This window comes from Eucyclogobius newberryi, unplaced genomic scaffold (assembly GCF_026437365.1).
Source record: "Eucyclogobius newberryi isolate DKJ021-1_F unplaced genomic scaffold, fEucNew1.0.hap1 SCAF_10, whole genome shotgun sequence".
Taxonomy (NCBI): Eukaryota; Metazoa; Chordata; class Actinopteri; order Gobiiformes; family Gobiidae; genus Eucyclogobius; species Eucyclogobius newberryi.
The window spans coordinates 18,603,844-18,621,744 of NW_027315724.1; the positions used below are offsets into that span (position 1 = coordinate 18,603,844).

Genomic DNA, 17,901 nt, shown 5'->3' on the forward strand with positions numbered 1-17,901 from the left:
CTATGGAGACGAGCCGGCCTCAAACGAACCGGGAATTCCTGAGAAGTTGTCAGTCGTCACAAAAAATAAAGAGTTCTTGTCGTTCGCGTCGTCGGCATCGTTTCTCTTTTAAAGTGTTACGTCGCGTCGGCCAAAGGGACGTTTAAAGGGATCCAGGAGGCAGAAGTGTCGAGGAATGGAGACTATCGCAGTTGTGGAGGGGGGAGGAACTCAAAAGTCAGAAGAATATCGAGTGCGCTCTGCAAATATGCTGATTCATATTTAAAAACGACTAGTCGAGCGGTGTAATAGTTCGAACGATGGCATGAAATTGGCTGACGGCGCAAGAAAACAAGTTCTCTATTTGACTGAAAATGAAATGGTAGAATATACACAAAGACAGATTTTTGTCATTAAGTCCACAGTTTTGCCTGAATATTGTCATCTGGATGAACAAAAACACATCGTATTGAGCATGTTTTTTGGCCAGCGCCGTGTTTCTACTGCTTTTTTGTCTGACGCGAACTATGACGAAAAATGCGTCAGGATATGTTTTAGATTAAATTTGTCGAATCAGTTAATCAACATCCCCGTTGGCTCCTGACACACCGGTCGCTCGTCTTCCCGCGATCACTTGCGCTAAAAACAAATCCCGACGCGCAATACTTTGTTTCTGTGCGTAAACGATGCATCATTTTTTAACCGGAGCCATTGAAAACTCCTGTTTCTTATTCCAAATTCTGCTCCAAACCATAGGCTTTTACTGACAATTGGCAGTTGACCTCTCGATTTTATAAGAACGACCCTAAAACAAACGTCTGACTCTCATTCTGGATTGGTTCAGAACAAGTTTTGACGTGGAACTCGTGTTGCGGCCGTCGCTCGAAGCTAAAACGATGGCGTCATCGACCAGGACGGGCGATTCACTGCGAACGAGCAGTTTCTTGCGTTTCTCGTTCAAACTGACACTTTTCACTTGCCTTAAACGGGACGATTTTGTAACAATATTTGATTATATTTCATCAACTAAAACGGTTCACTCACTTTTACAATTTACTTCTTTGTAAGTAAAGTTAACTGAGCTTTTTTTTTTAAGGGTAAAGAAGCTCAAATCATCTGTTTTAAGTGTAAAACCACTAGTTCTGTATATTCTTGTACTTTTTGTATTTGAAATGAGACTTCCTTTCAATCTGCACAAGAAATCGACCAAAACGCGTCTTTTCATGGTCGATGCGATTGTGTTTTTTACAATAAACTCAACCACAAACCTGTTTTACTATGAACTGGACTTGACAACTGTGCAGACTTGTGATGTGCAGTGACCTCTTCGCGTTCAAGTGTCCAAATGAACCTTTGACACGTCCGGTAACATCGGCTGTTTGAAAGATCGAAGGGTGAGAACTGCTAATTTACGCACCTTAACTCTCTAAAACGTCAAACCAGAGTACAAACCAGAGTCTAAACGTGGAGGGGCGTGACTGAAATAAATGGACTTTGCAACGTTCTAATCAATTCACGATAGAAAGTGAGTGAAAGCCAAGGCATAAAGTGGAATAAAAGCAGGACTGCGATGTTGAAAAGCTCCTGCATGCAGATTCTATAGTTCATTAAGTGGCACCTTTTTTACAGATACAATTCCCATTAGCGGCCCAGCGTCTCCCAATGTCTCCTTCAGCCATTCACACTTCCTGCTTTTATGCTTTTAGACAGTTAGCAGCGATTGCATAACATCCCTTTGAAAGCACAGTACGTGTAAGTCGGCCTGTCAATGTTTCACCGTTCATCGCGCAATCGGGAGTGCACAATTCGGCACGCGACACTTTTTCCCGATCCGCGCTCAGAAGAACCGTTACTAGCCGTTACAGACCATGACAGAACTGTAAAAATAGGTACATGTTGTGATAGTGAATGGTGAGTGCGTTTAGCTGGAATCCTGCGCGTTGCCACAGCACGCCGCGACCTGCCAAAGAATGCAGAGGGAGAGTGGGAAACGCGAGCCAAACGTGAGCAGATGAAGGCGATCGTGGGAGAGAGGGGTGCGCGTTGCGAAAGGCGTGGACAGTCGATGCGTGTTTCGGTGGTGGTTTACAAGGACGAGAACAAGTCAAGCGGCTTCTTATCGAAATGGAACGAAAGGCGATGTGGTACATCACGTTCGAATCCATGCGAAATGTGCAGAAAACACAGAAGGCTTGTAAAAAAATGAATAATTGAAAGTTGACACCCACCTGATAAACATAAGGCTGGGCAATATAATCATTAAAAAAATAGAATAAAAGTTCCATCATAACTGGCGTGTGTCCCTATTGATCGATGCAGGTTTTGGGATTTGATTTGGTCTCATTAAAAACAAACACAAATTGCTTTCAATGTTAATATACAGAATTTATTTTTATTTTTATTTATTTAATTTATAATATTTATTTATCTCCATAGTGAACTGAACTCTTGGCTGTGGACCTCGATTTAAAGACCCAAACTGATCATTGACGATTAAAACTTTTTGAACCTAAAACTTAAAATTCTAGCATTATTCACTAGTACTGAAACTAAATACTCATTTTCAATTTGATGTGACACTGCAAACTTTAAAACGGCGCACATTTCCCCCCTTAATTCACCTTTGATCACAGACAACCTTGTAAAACACCATTAAAACGTAAACGTTATCTCACTCTCAACACACTGCACTCGTTGCTTGTTCTCCTCATTTCGCTCAGCCCTGGTTCTGATGCCTGCAGCCTCCTCATTTTTCTCCTCAGTGTGAAGGTGTGACATGTTTTTGATCGCACATGCTTCAATTCTGAATCACCAGCAGCCTCAGCCTACATAATGAGCCTCGTATGAACTTCCAGCGTTTTCCACGGTCTCGACTGCTCATATGATATGAAACGTCACGTAAAACGTAAAACGTCAAACGTCACCGGCTGCATCGAACTATTGCCTCTCATTGGATAATCGCAGCTTGTTGGGTAAATATGACCTTGACCTGTGGGGTTCCCCAAGGGTCACTCATGGGGCCCCTTCTGTTCAGTCTCTACATGCTGCCGTTTTGTCAGAATGATGGTTATGAATGGCTTTTTCAACAAATGTCTTTACTTTTAAGTTATTTATAAGTAGTTATTTACTTATTGTTCAGGCAGCATGAGAAATATGATTTTCATTGACTAACAGTGCAGGGTCAGACCGATTACCCGATAAAATGAATATGTTGCGTCGCAAATGTATAAAATATTACAAAAAAATGACGAGAAAAGAAACAAGTTTAGCACTTTATCATGACTAATGTAGTAATTGAATAAGCTTTAGCTGGTCTATACACAGACGCCAAAACATGCCCAAATGACACAGGAAAACATGTAAAAGTTGAAAAAACTATTTAGGCAGCAAGTATACTCGGACACTAAGGTCACTTAAGCTGTATCATGGTTGAATTTGTAAAAAACAATCTCATATTCACGCCTTTTGTAATCTAAAGAACTATTCTGAATAGATTAGAATTAGAATAGATAGATTCATCAAATAACAATAATAGTTGATTGCAGTCCTGAAAAAGGCATATGTTTTTAATTTGCATGCACATTTACAGTACATCTGGCTTCCTTCCCTCTCTTTGACTGACGGCACAGTGAAGTTTCCTGGATCCCCTTTCGGACTTCACTTCTATCTTTAGTTTGGCTCCCAGTTGAACTATTGATTGCCCTCTGTTTGTCTGAGTGTTTAAGACGTTTGCCTTTTGAGATAACGATGTTTGACTTCCGAACGTGTTTGTCAATAGAAGTTTCACCTCATCTAAAAGTATGACGGCAATAGGGAGCGGAGTTTGTTCCATGATGGACTTCCTTGAAACACTCCTGGGTCAGAAGAGCGTTTGAAAGGAGATCTGTGAGAATCAATAGCAGCTTTTCCGAGTTAGGGTCCTTTTGTCACGGAGCTACATCGTACAGTTTACAAACGGGACCAATATTTGACACGAAAACTATGAAAACTGTACTTTTGTATTATTACCCATTAACAACCCGACAATTCTTACCTCTTACATTTAAAGATTGTTGACATTTCAGTTTTTACGAATGTTTTTTGAATAAGTTGTAGCTTTAGTAAGTTTTGTGTAAATATTATACCCTGCAAACTGGAAATGATGAGATATATGTACATTATTTATCTGCGGAATTGGTAATGGTATTGTCGAATCCAACTGTATTGTCTTTATTGTTCTGGCTGACAACAAAGAGTTGTACCAGACTTGGGTGGGTGATGCGGACAAAATAAATGATAATCAGATCATGTTTTTACAGTGAATCAGGAAAGTGCAAAAATATGTCACTCGGTTACTGCACGAAACATGAATGAAATGAATCACAAAATAGCAGAAATATCCCCTTGTTTTGGAGATCACGCGAGACGCTTTTCCGCCTATGTTTTTAGCAAATTTTACACAATTTGAATACGACACTGTATAATGTTGCACGTCTACCACACAACAAGTGCGATATGTTTAATTTTTCGATACATGTCCCGTCTCCACTTCAAACTCTGACCGTTATATAGGCGGTTATAGAGTTTCTCACTGCCTGTCCAACCTTTTGTAACGAGAGAAGTGGCGTATCCATCGCTATCGAAGCGAAATTGCAATTTGAAAAGACTTGAAGAGCAAATTGCTAATGCTGTGGGTTTTTAAGTGCCATAATTCCATCCACGAGCAACAAAATCCAATGTCCAGTCCAATTCTGCGTGAAAAAACGTCTCACTCCAGTTCATATCTGTACAAACCTGATGGTTAAACATGGCAGGCGGCGCTAGCATTGCAGTAGCATTTAGCCCGCAGCTGCCGTTAGCATTTATGGATATTTATACACATTTTGGGCTGTTTGACCACATAATTCTTCACCACAGTATAGTTCCTCAAGTTTGTGTTTGCTCTTGTAGAACAGTGGGAGATGGAGCTGTTGTTTCCCCCACAGAGATCAGAAAAGTTTGGATTATTTCAGTGTTTTTTTGTCAATTTGCGTCGTAGCTATGTAGTGTATGTGTTTTGGTTGTAGAGCTACATTTCCTCCTCCTCTTTCTTCTCTTGTGTGGCGATGAGAGGGTCTCCATGGTGATCCATCGTGCGCACAGGCTGTTGTAGGATGTCCCACCCACTGCTGCTGCTGACTGAGCATGTGCTACACCATGTCATGTGTGACACTTGTGCCAGCCCCAGCGGGAGAGAGGGCGGAGTCGTGCTTTATACTGTTTAGATCTCTAGTCTTCACAAATCCCTGCAGTTTTTTATCTTTCTGATCGTTTAATCCACTGGTGCAAGAATAGTGAAAATAGAATATGACTCATCTGAATTGTGACCCAAGTCTTGTATTTTTCAGTTTTTCTGTTTGTTCTGTTGTTGTTCCGTCTTATTAATTATTCACCTCTACTTTGCAGTTGTACCAAACTAACGGTTTTTCACTGACAGTTGAGGTACCAATATTGACGCAAAATAACTCTAAATATGTTATGTTTTCAGATACTTTGAACTTTTGTATTTAAAAAAAAAAATTGAAAAATAATTAACTTTTTCCCAAATTGTTACAATTATTATTTTTTAAACTTTTTTATATTCTGACTAAAAGTATCAAATAGAAGTTACTATATTTATATTCTAGTTTCTTCACTGTATCAGAAGACCTACTGAACACATCAGGAATAAATCAAATATTAATTGATTCGACACTAATTGAAAATCCATAGATCGATCCTAAAAGAGACACACAAATGGGAAAACAAATGGACATTTCCAGAACAGTTTTAGAATTATCGTGCGCTTTATCGTAACTAATGAAGACCACACAGTAACATAAACAAAGTTCTATTATTTAGCATGCAAAATTACAGTTTATAGTCTTAAAAAAATAACATTTGATTATCATTGTGGTATCAAAACCTGTGGCAAGTCGAATCTTTAATAAAATCTCGATTTCACTAACACCAATTCCGACCCGAATAATCGCGATTATTGAGTTAACAGAGCGCTCTTGCTTCTCCGTTTCATAGCGAAGCGGCCGCTGTGATTAACCGAAGTGTGCCGTTGTTACGGGTGACCACAGATCTCGCTTGTGTCCTTTTCACTGTAAGCCACGTGACCTCCGGCTGATCGTGTTGTAATTTTGGTGTGAATGCCCTTTTGTCTCTCCTCGTCGCCGCGCTCGCTCCCTCCGCTCCGGGCCGCGGCTTCTGGAGGACCTTTGCTCGGCCACGGATCACTCATTCACCGGAACGATCCGCTCCAGCGCCCACCGGCAAAAATCAATACGGAACAGGCCAATTATAGCTAACAGAGCAGTTCTTTCGCCATGGAAGAGGCGCTGAAGTTCTGTTGTACTTCAAAGTGCATATCTAACTTTTTGATATGGTATTATAATAATTTTGTTTGCCAAAATACCTGTGAAAAATATCCTTTCTGTGGGTGGCGATTATATTACCGGCTGCGGGGTGTGGTCTGGCGTGGGGTGAAAAATCTCAGTTGATTCAATGAGAACTGTCTTAACTTTTTTCACTCTTTTAAAATCTTTCCTACTGAATTTTGTGTATTTTAAGCACAAATAATTCAAGTTGAGTCGCAACTGAGTTGTAGCACACAGCAGACGGCGCTAGCATTGCAGTAGCATTTAGCCCGCAGCTGCCGTTAGCATTTTTGGATATTTATACACATTTGGGCCGTTTGACCACATAATTCTTCGCCACAATAGAACTCTTAAAGTTTGTGTTTGCTCTTGTTTATAGAGCTGTTGTTTCACCCACAGAGGTCCCTAAAGTTTGGATTATCCTTCAAGAGGGCAGCGGTGAAGACGTTGGCAGTATTCACGCCGATGTGTAAAAATCTGGGGTTGGCAAAAATCAAGAAATTTTCCCATGCGGACCTTTCAGATGCATTAAGCATAAACCTAGCTTTAGTAGGCATTCCCTCGGATGACTACTGTATCTAATCACCTTATTCTGCCCCCCCCCACTTTGCCTCTTTTTGCCACGAATCAGCACTTCTGTTGTTATGGCACTTACGGTTGAGCGGGAATTCCGTTAAAGGTTGAATGGACGATTTTTTTGGCATAAATCTGAGTCTTATTTCCTCGTGGCGTGGACTGCCGATTAGTCCTACCACTTATCAATCATAGGATGCACCTACCGCTCACCTGCAGCCGTGTGCGGCTCGTCCCACATTTCCGCATGTCTAAGCGCATTGATCTATCATAATATAGTTCCCTCAGTGTACGGGGCAAAATGAAGACGGAGAAAGACAGTTCGAGCTGACTCATAAGTAGATGGAAATCTACGGGGGACAAGAGATGCGATGCGCTCCATTGCGCTAATAAACAAACGCACGTGTGTGTTGTATAGATCTGCACGGGGGAGTGCGCATGCGCACTTCCGCCTGCGTTCTCAAATCGCCGAAAAATCGTCCATTGCGCCTTTAAGTCTCCACTCGTCACTAAAATATGTTATACGTCAAATAGAGATGCACCGATCAATCGGCCACCGATTAAAAAAGCCGGTTTTATGTCCAATCGGTGACCGGCCGGTCACTGTTGTAATTTCTGGTTTTCGGCTGATCAAACTGACCCACATGCGCGGTACGTAGCAGCTCAACGCGCCCAGAGCAAAACAGCTAAAAACTAGCAAGACTCATTCAGACCGCGGCGGCCAAAGCGTCCAGTTTACATTCAAAGTCTATGTAAACGCGCGTCAAACACCTCCTGCGTGTTCTGCGGCGCGATTCCTGCTTTTTCGGTCTGGAGCGAGGCGCGTAGCGTGCGTTTTGGCGGTTTCCGCTCTAGACGCTTTGACAGGGGTATAATCTTCAAGGCGTTAAAATTGTTCGCCGCAGATTATTTTTCTATTTTTCCACAAAATAAATTACATTTTATATTATAAAACGTGTGTCCTGTATACCAGCACCTTTTTCATATATATAATACAGGATAGTTTGTGGGAAAATCAGTGGCTAGATAGAAAATTGGTATCGGAAAAAAAACAACCTCCTTAAAAACCAGAAATCGGTATCGACCAAGAATTTTGCAATCGGTGCATCTCTAACGTTAAATGGTTTATATGGCACGTTTCTACCGTCATGCATTGATTTGTAAATGTCCAATGTTCATGTCAAGTAAACAATGCACTGATTCCTTTTTACCTGAAAATGACTTTTTAGTCTGTGTAGGACTTATTGTTGGAGGTCTGCAGCCCTGTGTTCACTACTACAACATGAAGATCACGCTCAGGTCCAGAATAAAGTGAATAGACAAAGTTGTTGTCGACTCTGGTTCTTTATAGTGACTGAGTGGCACTTTCACTTTGCAAAAGCCTTTTTTTGTGTTCCGTTTTACAATAATAGACCCAGTAATAACTGAAATTCCAGCTGCTAACAGTTACGTTATTAAAAAATATGCTCATCTCATAAGCACTGGTTCAATGGCAACACACAATTTTTAATGATCAGTTATTAGAATTCAGTTGGTTCAAATTTCGTTACTGGCCGGCCCAAACATTCCTCAGGTGCTGGTGGGCCTGTCACTATAACGCATTTTTTCCTGCACTCTAACTACTCAAATCAAACAATGAAACTCAAGTAGGTGCAAATCAAATGACGTTATAACATTTGAATGGGAACTTTTGTTGTAATTAGCTCAGTGTAGACGTTGGCAACATTAGCACCATTAGCACAGCACTGCATTTCTAACTGCAGAGGCTCAACGGCAGCACAGAATTTTTCACTGTATTTTAACAAGTGAAAAACGTTCTCCAAACGGACTCGGATAAACTCTACGTTCTTAAATGTTACCCGAGTTTCCAAGTAGGAATTCCGAGACGCGAGCGCGTTCCAGTGTGAATGTGACCTAGATCTAGCCTTAGCCGCAGCGTGCTAGCTAGCGGCAGCGTTAGCGGTGTTGTCGACGCTTGTGGCCTGATTCACTGATGACGTTTTAGACCTGGACGGACAGAGCTCTCTTGTTTTCATGACGCGGTGGGGATGACGCGTGGCTAATGTGACGGCCCTTTAACCCGCCGGCCGTCTGTAGAAGCGCATGTGCCGGGGCATTCCTGCTGCATTCTTTCCTTGTTCAGCCCATTAGCCAAATCGCCTTTTCCTCACATACTTTCTTATGCGGGGGTTTTACGATGAGCCAGGTTCTTTAGTGGAACCGCGGGAGGATTAACGGCTTTTTTGAGTGGGAGCAAAATGTGCAGTTATTTTGGTAATTTTATTCCAACTGCAAACAAAACCTGCTTTACCTTGCATTAGTCTTTTTATGCTCTTCACCTGCTACTGACAAAAGCCTGAATTAACGTCTGGTTATTGGGAAATCCAGTTCAATCTTTTGCGCTTGGAGTCAGTTGAAGTAACTACGACTTAAAAGTATGACGTCTACACTTGAATTCTGAAACGCAGTAGTAGTTTAAGCAGTTTATTTTTCAAAAACGAATGCCAGTGTTTACGTTATATACACTCGCGGCTTTTAACCGGCTTTTTCCAGACACAACAGTGAAGCCGATCAGCTCTTGTCCAAAAACGACTCAAGCGGCAGTTTGAAACGATAAAATGTTTAATTATTAGATGAAGACAGTGTGTAGTTCTGCTTCCACAAGACACAGAATTAATTGACTAATCATGAACAAGCTTTAAATTTCTTCTTATTTTTGCTTGTGTAGAATGCAAAGAAAGGGCTGAACTGAAGGGTTTTTGGTAATGAATCAGTTTAAAGTGCATATGACAGGTTTTTATTTTGGTGTATTTATGCCTAGGTAGTAGGTATTTGTGGAGAAAACAATGAAAACTCTGTAGAAAATCACAGTAAATGACATCACACCAGGGACACTCATTCCATACAAAGTTTATGCAGAATTTACACAAAGAAACACCTTTTTTCTCCAAACAACAAAATAAAGTCGCTCTCATGACGTGTAATAGTACGTACCATCAGTTGGACTGATTTTAAAAAGGAGTTGGACTCCAAAAACACGTTACCCTTTGTGGCTAGGTGTTCTTAACTGCATTTTAGCTCAATGGGTCGTCCGACCTGTAGGGGCTCTTTAAATCCTCACTATCCAATTATTGCAAAAAAAAATCTCCTTCAGCTGGAGAATGTAATAGAAAAGCTTTGCATTATTGACATACTAATTATCAGTAACTTATTTTCCTTTGCCATGGGTGGTTCAAACGCCTTGAGCACATGTTCAGAAAACGCCTCGGTGACAGTAATAGACTTCAGAGGTCAAGGGTCGAGCTTGACTTGTTAAAGGCGCGAGAGCGAGAGCTAGAGAGAGAGGGAGAGACGTCTGCGCCCGAAGTTTATTTTTTATTTTTTTGGCCGCTCGCATTCTCTGCATTCCTGTGCAGTGCGGGGCGACGGGCGAGTGAAACGACCAGACCTCGTACTGCTCAGATGAAACCGCTCAATCCGGCAAGAGCGCTTATCGTGTTTATGAATCTCCTTGACGATTCCTAAAACGCGCTACTGAACTTTTATTTTTTCATTTTCTTTCTAAATTTCACTTAAGAATCATATATTTTTTCATACAAACGCAGCGTGGATGTTCTGGAGCTCAGAAAACAAAACGTACAAAGATTTTAGTCAGAATCAGGAAATGGTTAATTGCCATCATCTGTGATTTAAAAACAAGAAGAAACTTGAAACGTGAAAAGGTGCAACATGAAACAGCAAATACAATTGAAAAATATAATTGTATTCAATTTAATATTAATACAAATATATGAGAGCGACTTTTGTTGAATTAATGTTTAGAGAGTCACAAAAGTAGTTATTTGTGTGTCTGCACAAACATTGACTGGAACGAGTGTCCCTGGTGTGATGTCACTTCCTGTTATCTGTCTACAGATTTTTCAATGTTTTCTCCCCAAATACTTACTCGATTGGTTTAAAACTCTGATTTTGATGTACAACAGGTATAAACACACCAAATAAAGTCAAAATTTGAAAATTGTTAAAACCTGTCATACGTCACTTTAAACTTTCATAATTCTACAGGAGAATGGGCTTTTGGTCAATACCTTTTCCAGACTTAATACGAATAGCGAACCAACAAACACTTTCTGTCTTCTCGTATGCAATAAATTATCAATTTTTTTTTTGTTTAAACAATCTCAAGATCCACAGACGGTTCACGTTAATAAGTTTGTCGACATGTTTCTACTGTAACTAACTAGTAGTTCTCGGCTAATTTGTTTGTTCACTTTGATTGTACTGACATCCATTCAAGCGCGTCATTAAAGAAAACCGGCACAGTCTCGCAGTAGTAGAGTATTAATATCTCCACTTGAACATGCGCGTGAACTCCTCGCTCAATAAAAGCCATTGATGGTGTTGGCAGCGCGGCCCGCGGCTAAAGCGTCACCCGTGGGCCCCGCATAGTGAAAACTCTGTCTCGGTTTGTCCCACGACGCCCTCCCAAACCTATCATGTGATGTCGTGAGCTCAAATCCAGCCGGGCCGTTGCACATTAACCGTCTCAGACCCCAGATTTTTATCATAGCGTGCTAAATGGCACATTTCCTGTGGCGGTGGGTTTTTTGATGACGTCGAGCTTTGAGTCAGTTGTTATTGTGGTCCGCGTAATAACCACCTAGAGCGTTCTGTCGCTTTCTAATAACTTGCCGAATCCAATAGTGATCTGCCAACTTGGACGGCTCGTTGTTGTGTGATGTCACGATATCAGCTTAAGTACAAGTTAAACAGGCACATGACATTTTTAGACCATAGATCGGTTTAAAATAGCTTAATTTTGCTCCTAAAATGGTCACAATTATTGTTTTTTCATCCCTACGATTGTATTGTGACCTGAATATCACAATTTCGATAATGTTCACGTTCATATTTGATGCTTTTTCACCTGAAACACTTTTTTAAGGTTTGTTTAGTCACGTTTGTTTAGTGAACTAAAAAACAAAGACGTGGATTTGTTCATTCTGGTTCAGCTGTGAAATTACAATTAAAATTGTTGTAAAATCTAAAACACAACCAGGTGTAAAGTTATGTTGCTTACAAAATACGAAATTCTAATATTGTGATATAATTTGCAGCTTAAACATATAAAAAAGTTATTTGAGTTTTAATTTGTTTTTATTCGTCTCTTTTTTCACATTAACTTGATTTTGTCATTTGGAAAGTTTCGTAAAGCTTGTCACAAACTTTCATTTGTTTGCCCATGATCTCCGTCATTGTGAATAATTGTTAAGTTGTGTGTAACATTAAAATTTGAGATTGTCACAGAGCAACTACCGCGATTACCAGATAAAATTGATATTAAACACAAAAAATTTAAACGCTTCCGCCTCAGTTCGATCAAGTAAAAAAAACACATCTTTACTCCGCTTTATTCGACCTGCAAATCATCAAATGCTCCCAGAACCGGCAATTTATTGAATTGTATTGAATAATCTGTGTGTAAAGTTTAGAAAATTTGAATATCAAGTATATTTCTTGTAAAACAACGTGACAGAAAAAAGCTGATAAAAGATAAAAATAGAACAAGCTGTGTCGTAAACTTTCAGAAAACGGAATAAGGTGATATTTCTGCACATTTATGATTAGTTTTTCAGGCATTTCACATTTCTTCCTGATAATTCAATCTCAACTAATACGTTTAAAGACATTTCTGTGGATTGACATTGTTTAGTCCGAGTATTGTTATCGGGATACTCTTAAGAAAGGTTGAGAGCTTCACGTCCACGTCAATATCGCCCACACTTAATTGTAGACTTGCCTCCACCACAAAGCTAAGAGGACCACAACAAACCCGTGCAAACCGTACAATCACAACAAGTCATTTCGCTCATTCGTTATTTTGTTCATTTTTTGCACATTTTCTTTCATATTGCGACATACATTCTGAGCCGTTCTGAGCTCACAGTACATTGGTTTTCCTGCGTGGTGCTGTGTGTGAGATAAAGCATCTCGAGCGCTGGTGAAAAACAGGAAGTGCTTCATCAGTCTTCGGCGCGTTTACTATATTCGAGAAGATCCGCGCTGCAGTTAAAGCTCTTTGAACTGGAGACGGACCTGCAGCGTCCCCGGTTCGCTCAGTTGTGTCGTTCAAATGTAGTTTAAAGATCATTCGTGCTCGCTAATGTTGGCTCAAAGCACCGTACTAAAATGCCAAGCTCCATTTCGATTCAAATTTTGATACCTTTTGATAATGATAAAAAGAGATTTTCTTCTTTGTTAAGACAATATAATATCATTTTCAACACAAATTGACTGTATTTTCTGAACTAGAAGTCTGAAAATAGAGTATAACTAGAGTTTAAGTCACACCAGCAAAAAACAAGCATAATATAGAAGAAAAAAAACACATAAGTGGCACTGGAGTATAAGTCGCATTTTTGGGGGACATTTATTTGATAAAATCCATGACCAAGAACAGACATTTCATCTTGAAATGTAATTTAAAATAATAACAGATTAGAGAACATGATGAATAGGTGTACGTATGCTAACGCTAACACCTTCAGCACAGACAGAACTGTGGTAAGTGTCTGGCATGTTAACATAACATATGAACAGTTATTCAGATAATTATAGCATAAAGAACATGCTAACAAGTTTACCAAAGCATCAGTATTACCCTAAATCACTAAATCCATTGAATTCTTCTTCCTCTGTGTCACTTCTAAACAACTCCACAAACTCCAGAGGTAGAGGAAGTGCAGATTCTGCTTCGCTTAGAGCCTAGAGTGCCCTCTTGTGGTTGTCAGTGTGAAAATTACGAACAAAATTATATAGTAATGTGTTAATAATATCACATATAAGGTGTAACTTATAGTCTGGAAAATACAGTACTGTAGCATATTTAATATTGCCATGCGGTCAAATATTCGTTCTGATCTAGACCATTCAAAACTACTTGGAAGAGAGATTTATTTCATTATCAGTACTTGTTCAAAGTAGTATGTAATGTTATTGTAGTTATTGATTCATATCTGGATTTAGACGTGTATTTATAGATGGTTATTGATAGAACAACAAGGTTACGCAGTAAAACACCTTTGTGGTAGCATTTCATTTAATTCCCTACATTAACCTAAAACATCACACGTTCGTCCCTCTATTACAATATATCGTAAATGCGTTTTACCTCGGCCTCTTTCCACAAACCCTGAACTCAAAACTAGGTTGATTAGAAAATACTATATTTTTGTTTAGTTTTAAGTTAGAAGATTCACCCTGAAAGGAAACGCCCAAAGGAAGCCCTAAAACCCTGGTGATAAATGACATCCTTTACCTTTGTTTAGAAGTGTGTGCACGACCAAATATTTAGGAGCCGCCTTACACTGCATTTGCAAAAACGGAAGCATAGAAAAACTCTGAAAGAATTTGTTGGAAAATGTCCCAATCGTATAGGGCATGTGGGAAATACTCGTAATAATAATGGTTGGTTTAACGCTATTAGATCATTAACTAGTTCATGACGGAATTCTTGAAAAACATTTACAGAGTTCCAGAAAAGTCATGTGGCAGTAGTTTCAGTAAACTATTTTCTTCTGCTGTAATTCATGTGTGACCGTCATCGGTGAGAAGAATGTAATGAACGGCTGGTTTAGTCCTGGTTTAGTCCTTGGATAGACCTGGTTTAGTCCTGGGATAGTCCTGGTTTACTCCTGGGATTAGAGCTGGGTTTTGATTCAAATTTCAAGAATCGATTCGATTCAGATTTTTACGTTTCAAAATCGATTTTTTTTCCTATTTTCTCAGATCCCATCTGATTCGCTCCGATTTCGATCTGATTTCCGATTCGATTTCGATTCGATCCGGGGGTTAATGTTATTAAAAATGAAAAATGTATTTGAACCGTTTCCTTCACTTCATGACTGTGTAGAGAAGCAACATATTAAAACTAGTATTATATCAATATTAAACAGCAAATCTTACAAGTATTGGTAGTTACTGATGGAAGACTGATGAAAAGGTTAAGGGTCAATCTACCTTCAAGAAAGATAATCCAGGAGTCCTGAATGATCTTTCTTGAAGGTAGATTGAAGTTCACTGAGGGAAAATAAAAAAAATAAAAAAATAAATAAAATAGATCTTTGGACGTACGAATCGATAATCTGTCATTAATATGCGAATCGATTTAAAAATTGGAAAATTGATTATTTCCACCCAGCTCTACCTGGGATAGTCCTGGTTTAGTCCTGGGATAGTCCTGGTTTAGTCCTAGGATAGTCCTGGTTTAGTCTTAGGATAGTCCTGGTTTAGTCCTAGGAGCGATCTGATTAGTTCTAGGGCAGACCTGGTTTTAGCCCTAGGGCAGACCTGGTTTAGGCAGCTATAGAGCGGCTGGAGGTAACGCATCGCTGGATTTATTGTTACTGCTGTTTTTTTTTAAATGTTTGGTTTTGAGCCGCAAATAAATCAATATTAGACCTTTTCTCAAATCGCCTATTCAAACTATTCCAAACATGAATGATTGAAACTAAAATTTGATTATATTCCCTGTACTTCTTGATTGTCTTCAATGTTTTCACTCAGGTTTTGTTTGGGATTGACAAACAGGGCTGTTGCATTTTTGATTTGATCTCGTTATCTTTCACACATTTGTTCTATTCCTGGTCGGAAATGCGCGCGTTCCTGTGACAAAATAATTGAGTCTAATGCACATGTTTTGTAGCGTCAGGATTATCTTGAAACCAGTGATAGTGTGTATGTGTGTATGTGTGTATGTGTGTATGTGTGTAATGAGTGAGTGCAGTGTGCAGACGAGAGGTCAGGCAGTGCGCTCTGCAGAAGTCTGTACGTTGTGTTTATTATCTTATCTGGATGAGACGGGGCACTGGGGCCTCTAACTGCAGCGTGGTGAAGCATGCATCGAGCTTCAAGACAGTGGCTGTAGCACACACTGTTCTCCCCGTGGGGCAAATGTGTTCCTATTATGTCTCCTTGGCCTATAGTGTGTAGTATTTAGGCCAGTAACTTGTGATGCATGTTTTGGACGTTTGGGATTTTCCTCTGTTTGCTGCCGTGAAATTGATTTTAAATAAACGTCTATTTGTTTGTTCGTATATTTTGAATACAGTGATTGAAAGAGCCTTAATCCTAGGGCTGACCTGGTGTAACCCTGGTGTAACCCTGGCGTAGCACTAGGGTAGACCTGGCGTAGCCCTAGGGTAGACGTAGCCCTAGGGTAGACCTGGCGTAGCCCTAGGGTAGACCTGGCGTAGCCCGTGGATAGACCTGGCGTAGCCCTAGGGTAGACCTGGCGTAGCCCGAGGGTAGACCTGGTTTAGTCGTAGAACCTTTTCATGACAATTTAAAAATTAATTCATCAAAACGTGTTGTCGGGTGTAATTATTTGTCAAATCATAACTCTTATATGATCAAAATAGATTTTGGCCCTTGTTTACAATTTGTTGCTAAGTAACAGTTGTGGAACTGCCTCTATCTATGTCATTTTTGCTGGCCAAAATAGCCAAATTGGAGAAAAACGGGCAAAACATTTGATCAAATCTTAAATATAATCTTTGTTTTACTGAGTGTAGTCTGATGTGTAATATGGACTTTAACCTTAACCATTGGCAGTTCCATTTATGACAGATCCTCAGCCGTGTTTACAGTGTCTTACCACAATCAAGTTTGGGGAGTGAATGGATAATACAATACAATACAATAACGTACTTTGAGACGCTTCACAACAATGAAGTAGTAGTACTGTCCTGTCTGGGTCGAGTTTCGTGGATGTGTGTACACCTCACCCACACACAAGTCTGTAATAACGCATTGTTCAACCTTCTTGTTTTGGCAGATGCAGCCTGGACTGAAGTTCCCAGACACTCCCAGCAAGGAGCAGAGCAGCAGGACATAAAAGCCCTGGAAACGGCAGGTAACAACAGTGTGCTAATTGTCCTGACCTACTTTACCTGGGCCGTCGCTGGGGGCAGGGTTCCGACGAGGGGGGGCGGGGTTCCGACGAGGGGGGGCGGCGTTCTGACGAAGGGGGCCGGGGTTCTGACGAAGGGGGCCGGGGTTCTGACGAAGGGGGCCGGGGTTCTGACGAAGGGGGCCGTGTCTGAAATCATGGGGCGGGGTCTGAAAGCAGGGCGGGTCTTCTTCTTCTTCTTTGGTGTTTTATGGCGGTTGGTTTCCAAGTGTTCCAAGTGTTACACCCACTGTAGTGGACAGGGTCTGAAAGCAGGGGGGGATTTGAAGGCAGGGTGTGGTGTCTGAAAGCAGGGGGCGGGGTTCTGACTAGGGGAGCCGTGTCTGAAATCTGTAGGCGGGGTCTGAAATCTGTAGGCGGGGTCTGAAAGCAGGAGGCGGGGTCTGAAAGCAGGAGGCGGGGTCTGAAAGCAGGAGGCGGGGTCTACAGGCAAAAAGATGATCTACGTTTATCAGTGGGAGGGTCGTTGGGCAACATGTGACATGTTTGTTGTCCTTGATGTGTTGGAAGCAGATAAAATGGGCTTAATGTTTTGAGAACTTTTTTCACCAAACTATGACAAAGTTGAGCATTTGTCCAGCTAAGTCAGTGATTATTGACCAAATTACAGTTGAAATATGGCGACCGAAGGCTTTTAGATATAGAGTATTTATTTCAAAAAAGTGTGCTATTGATACAAATCCGAAATTGTTTATTCTTTTTTGACATTTTGATTCAATATTGCGCCTGCCATTGTTATAAAAGGTCTTATGTCGTGTGTTTTACCATCCGTGTGGTCCAGAAACTATTACAGTATCAAAAATACATTGTGATTTGTCTATTTAGCCAACGTTTCAGTTCTGTCATGTCCCTGCCGGTTCTTAGTTGCTCTCAGTTTGCCTGTTCATATTAAAAGTTGTGCCAGTTGGGAATCGCGGTGCAGAGTGCAGCTTTTCTACATCAACAAAGGTCAGGGCCGCGGCGGTTCTGTTCGGAGACGACGTGTGGCTGCGAATC

General features: G+C 40.5%; 1 protein-coding gene across 1 annotated transcript in view; it reads left to right on the forward strand.

The window, feature by feature from the left end:
- Positions 1-16,770: 16,770 nt before the first annotated feature.
- The window catches only part of pik3cb (phosphatidylinositol-4,5-bisphosphate 3-kinase, catalytic subunit beta), a 71,136-nt gene continuing 70,005 nt past the window's right edge, over positions 16,771-17,901 (forward strand). Inside the window, exon 1 of the mRNA XM_072461971.1 lies at positions 16,771-16,848. The gene's annotated coding sequence lies outside the window, so the exon portion shown is untranslated. The remainder of the gene's footprint in view (positions 16,849-17,901) is intronic.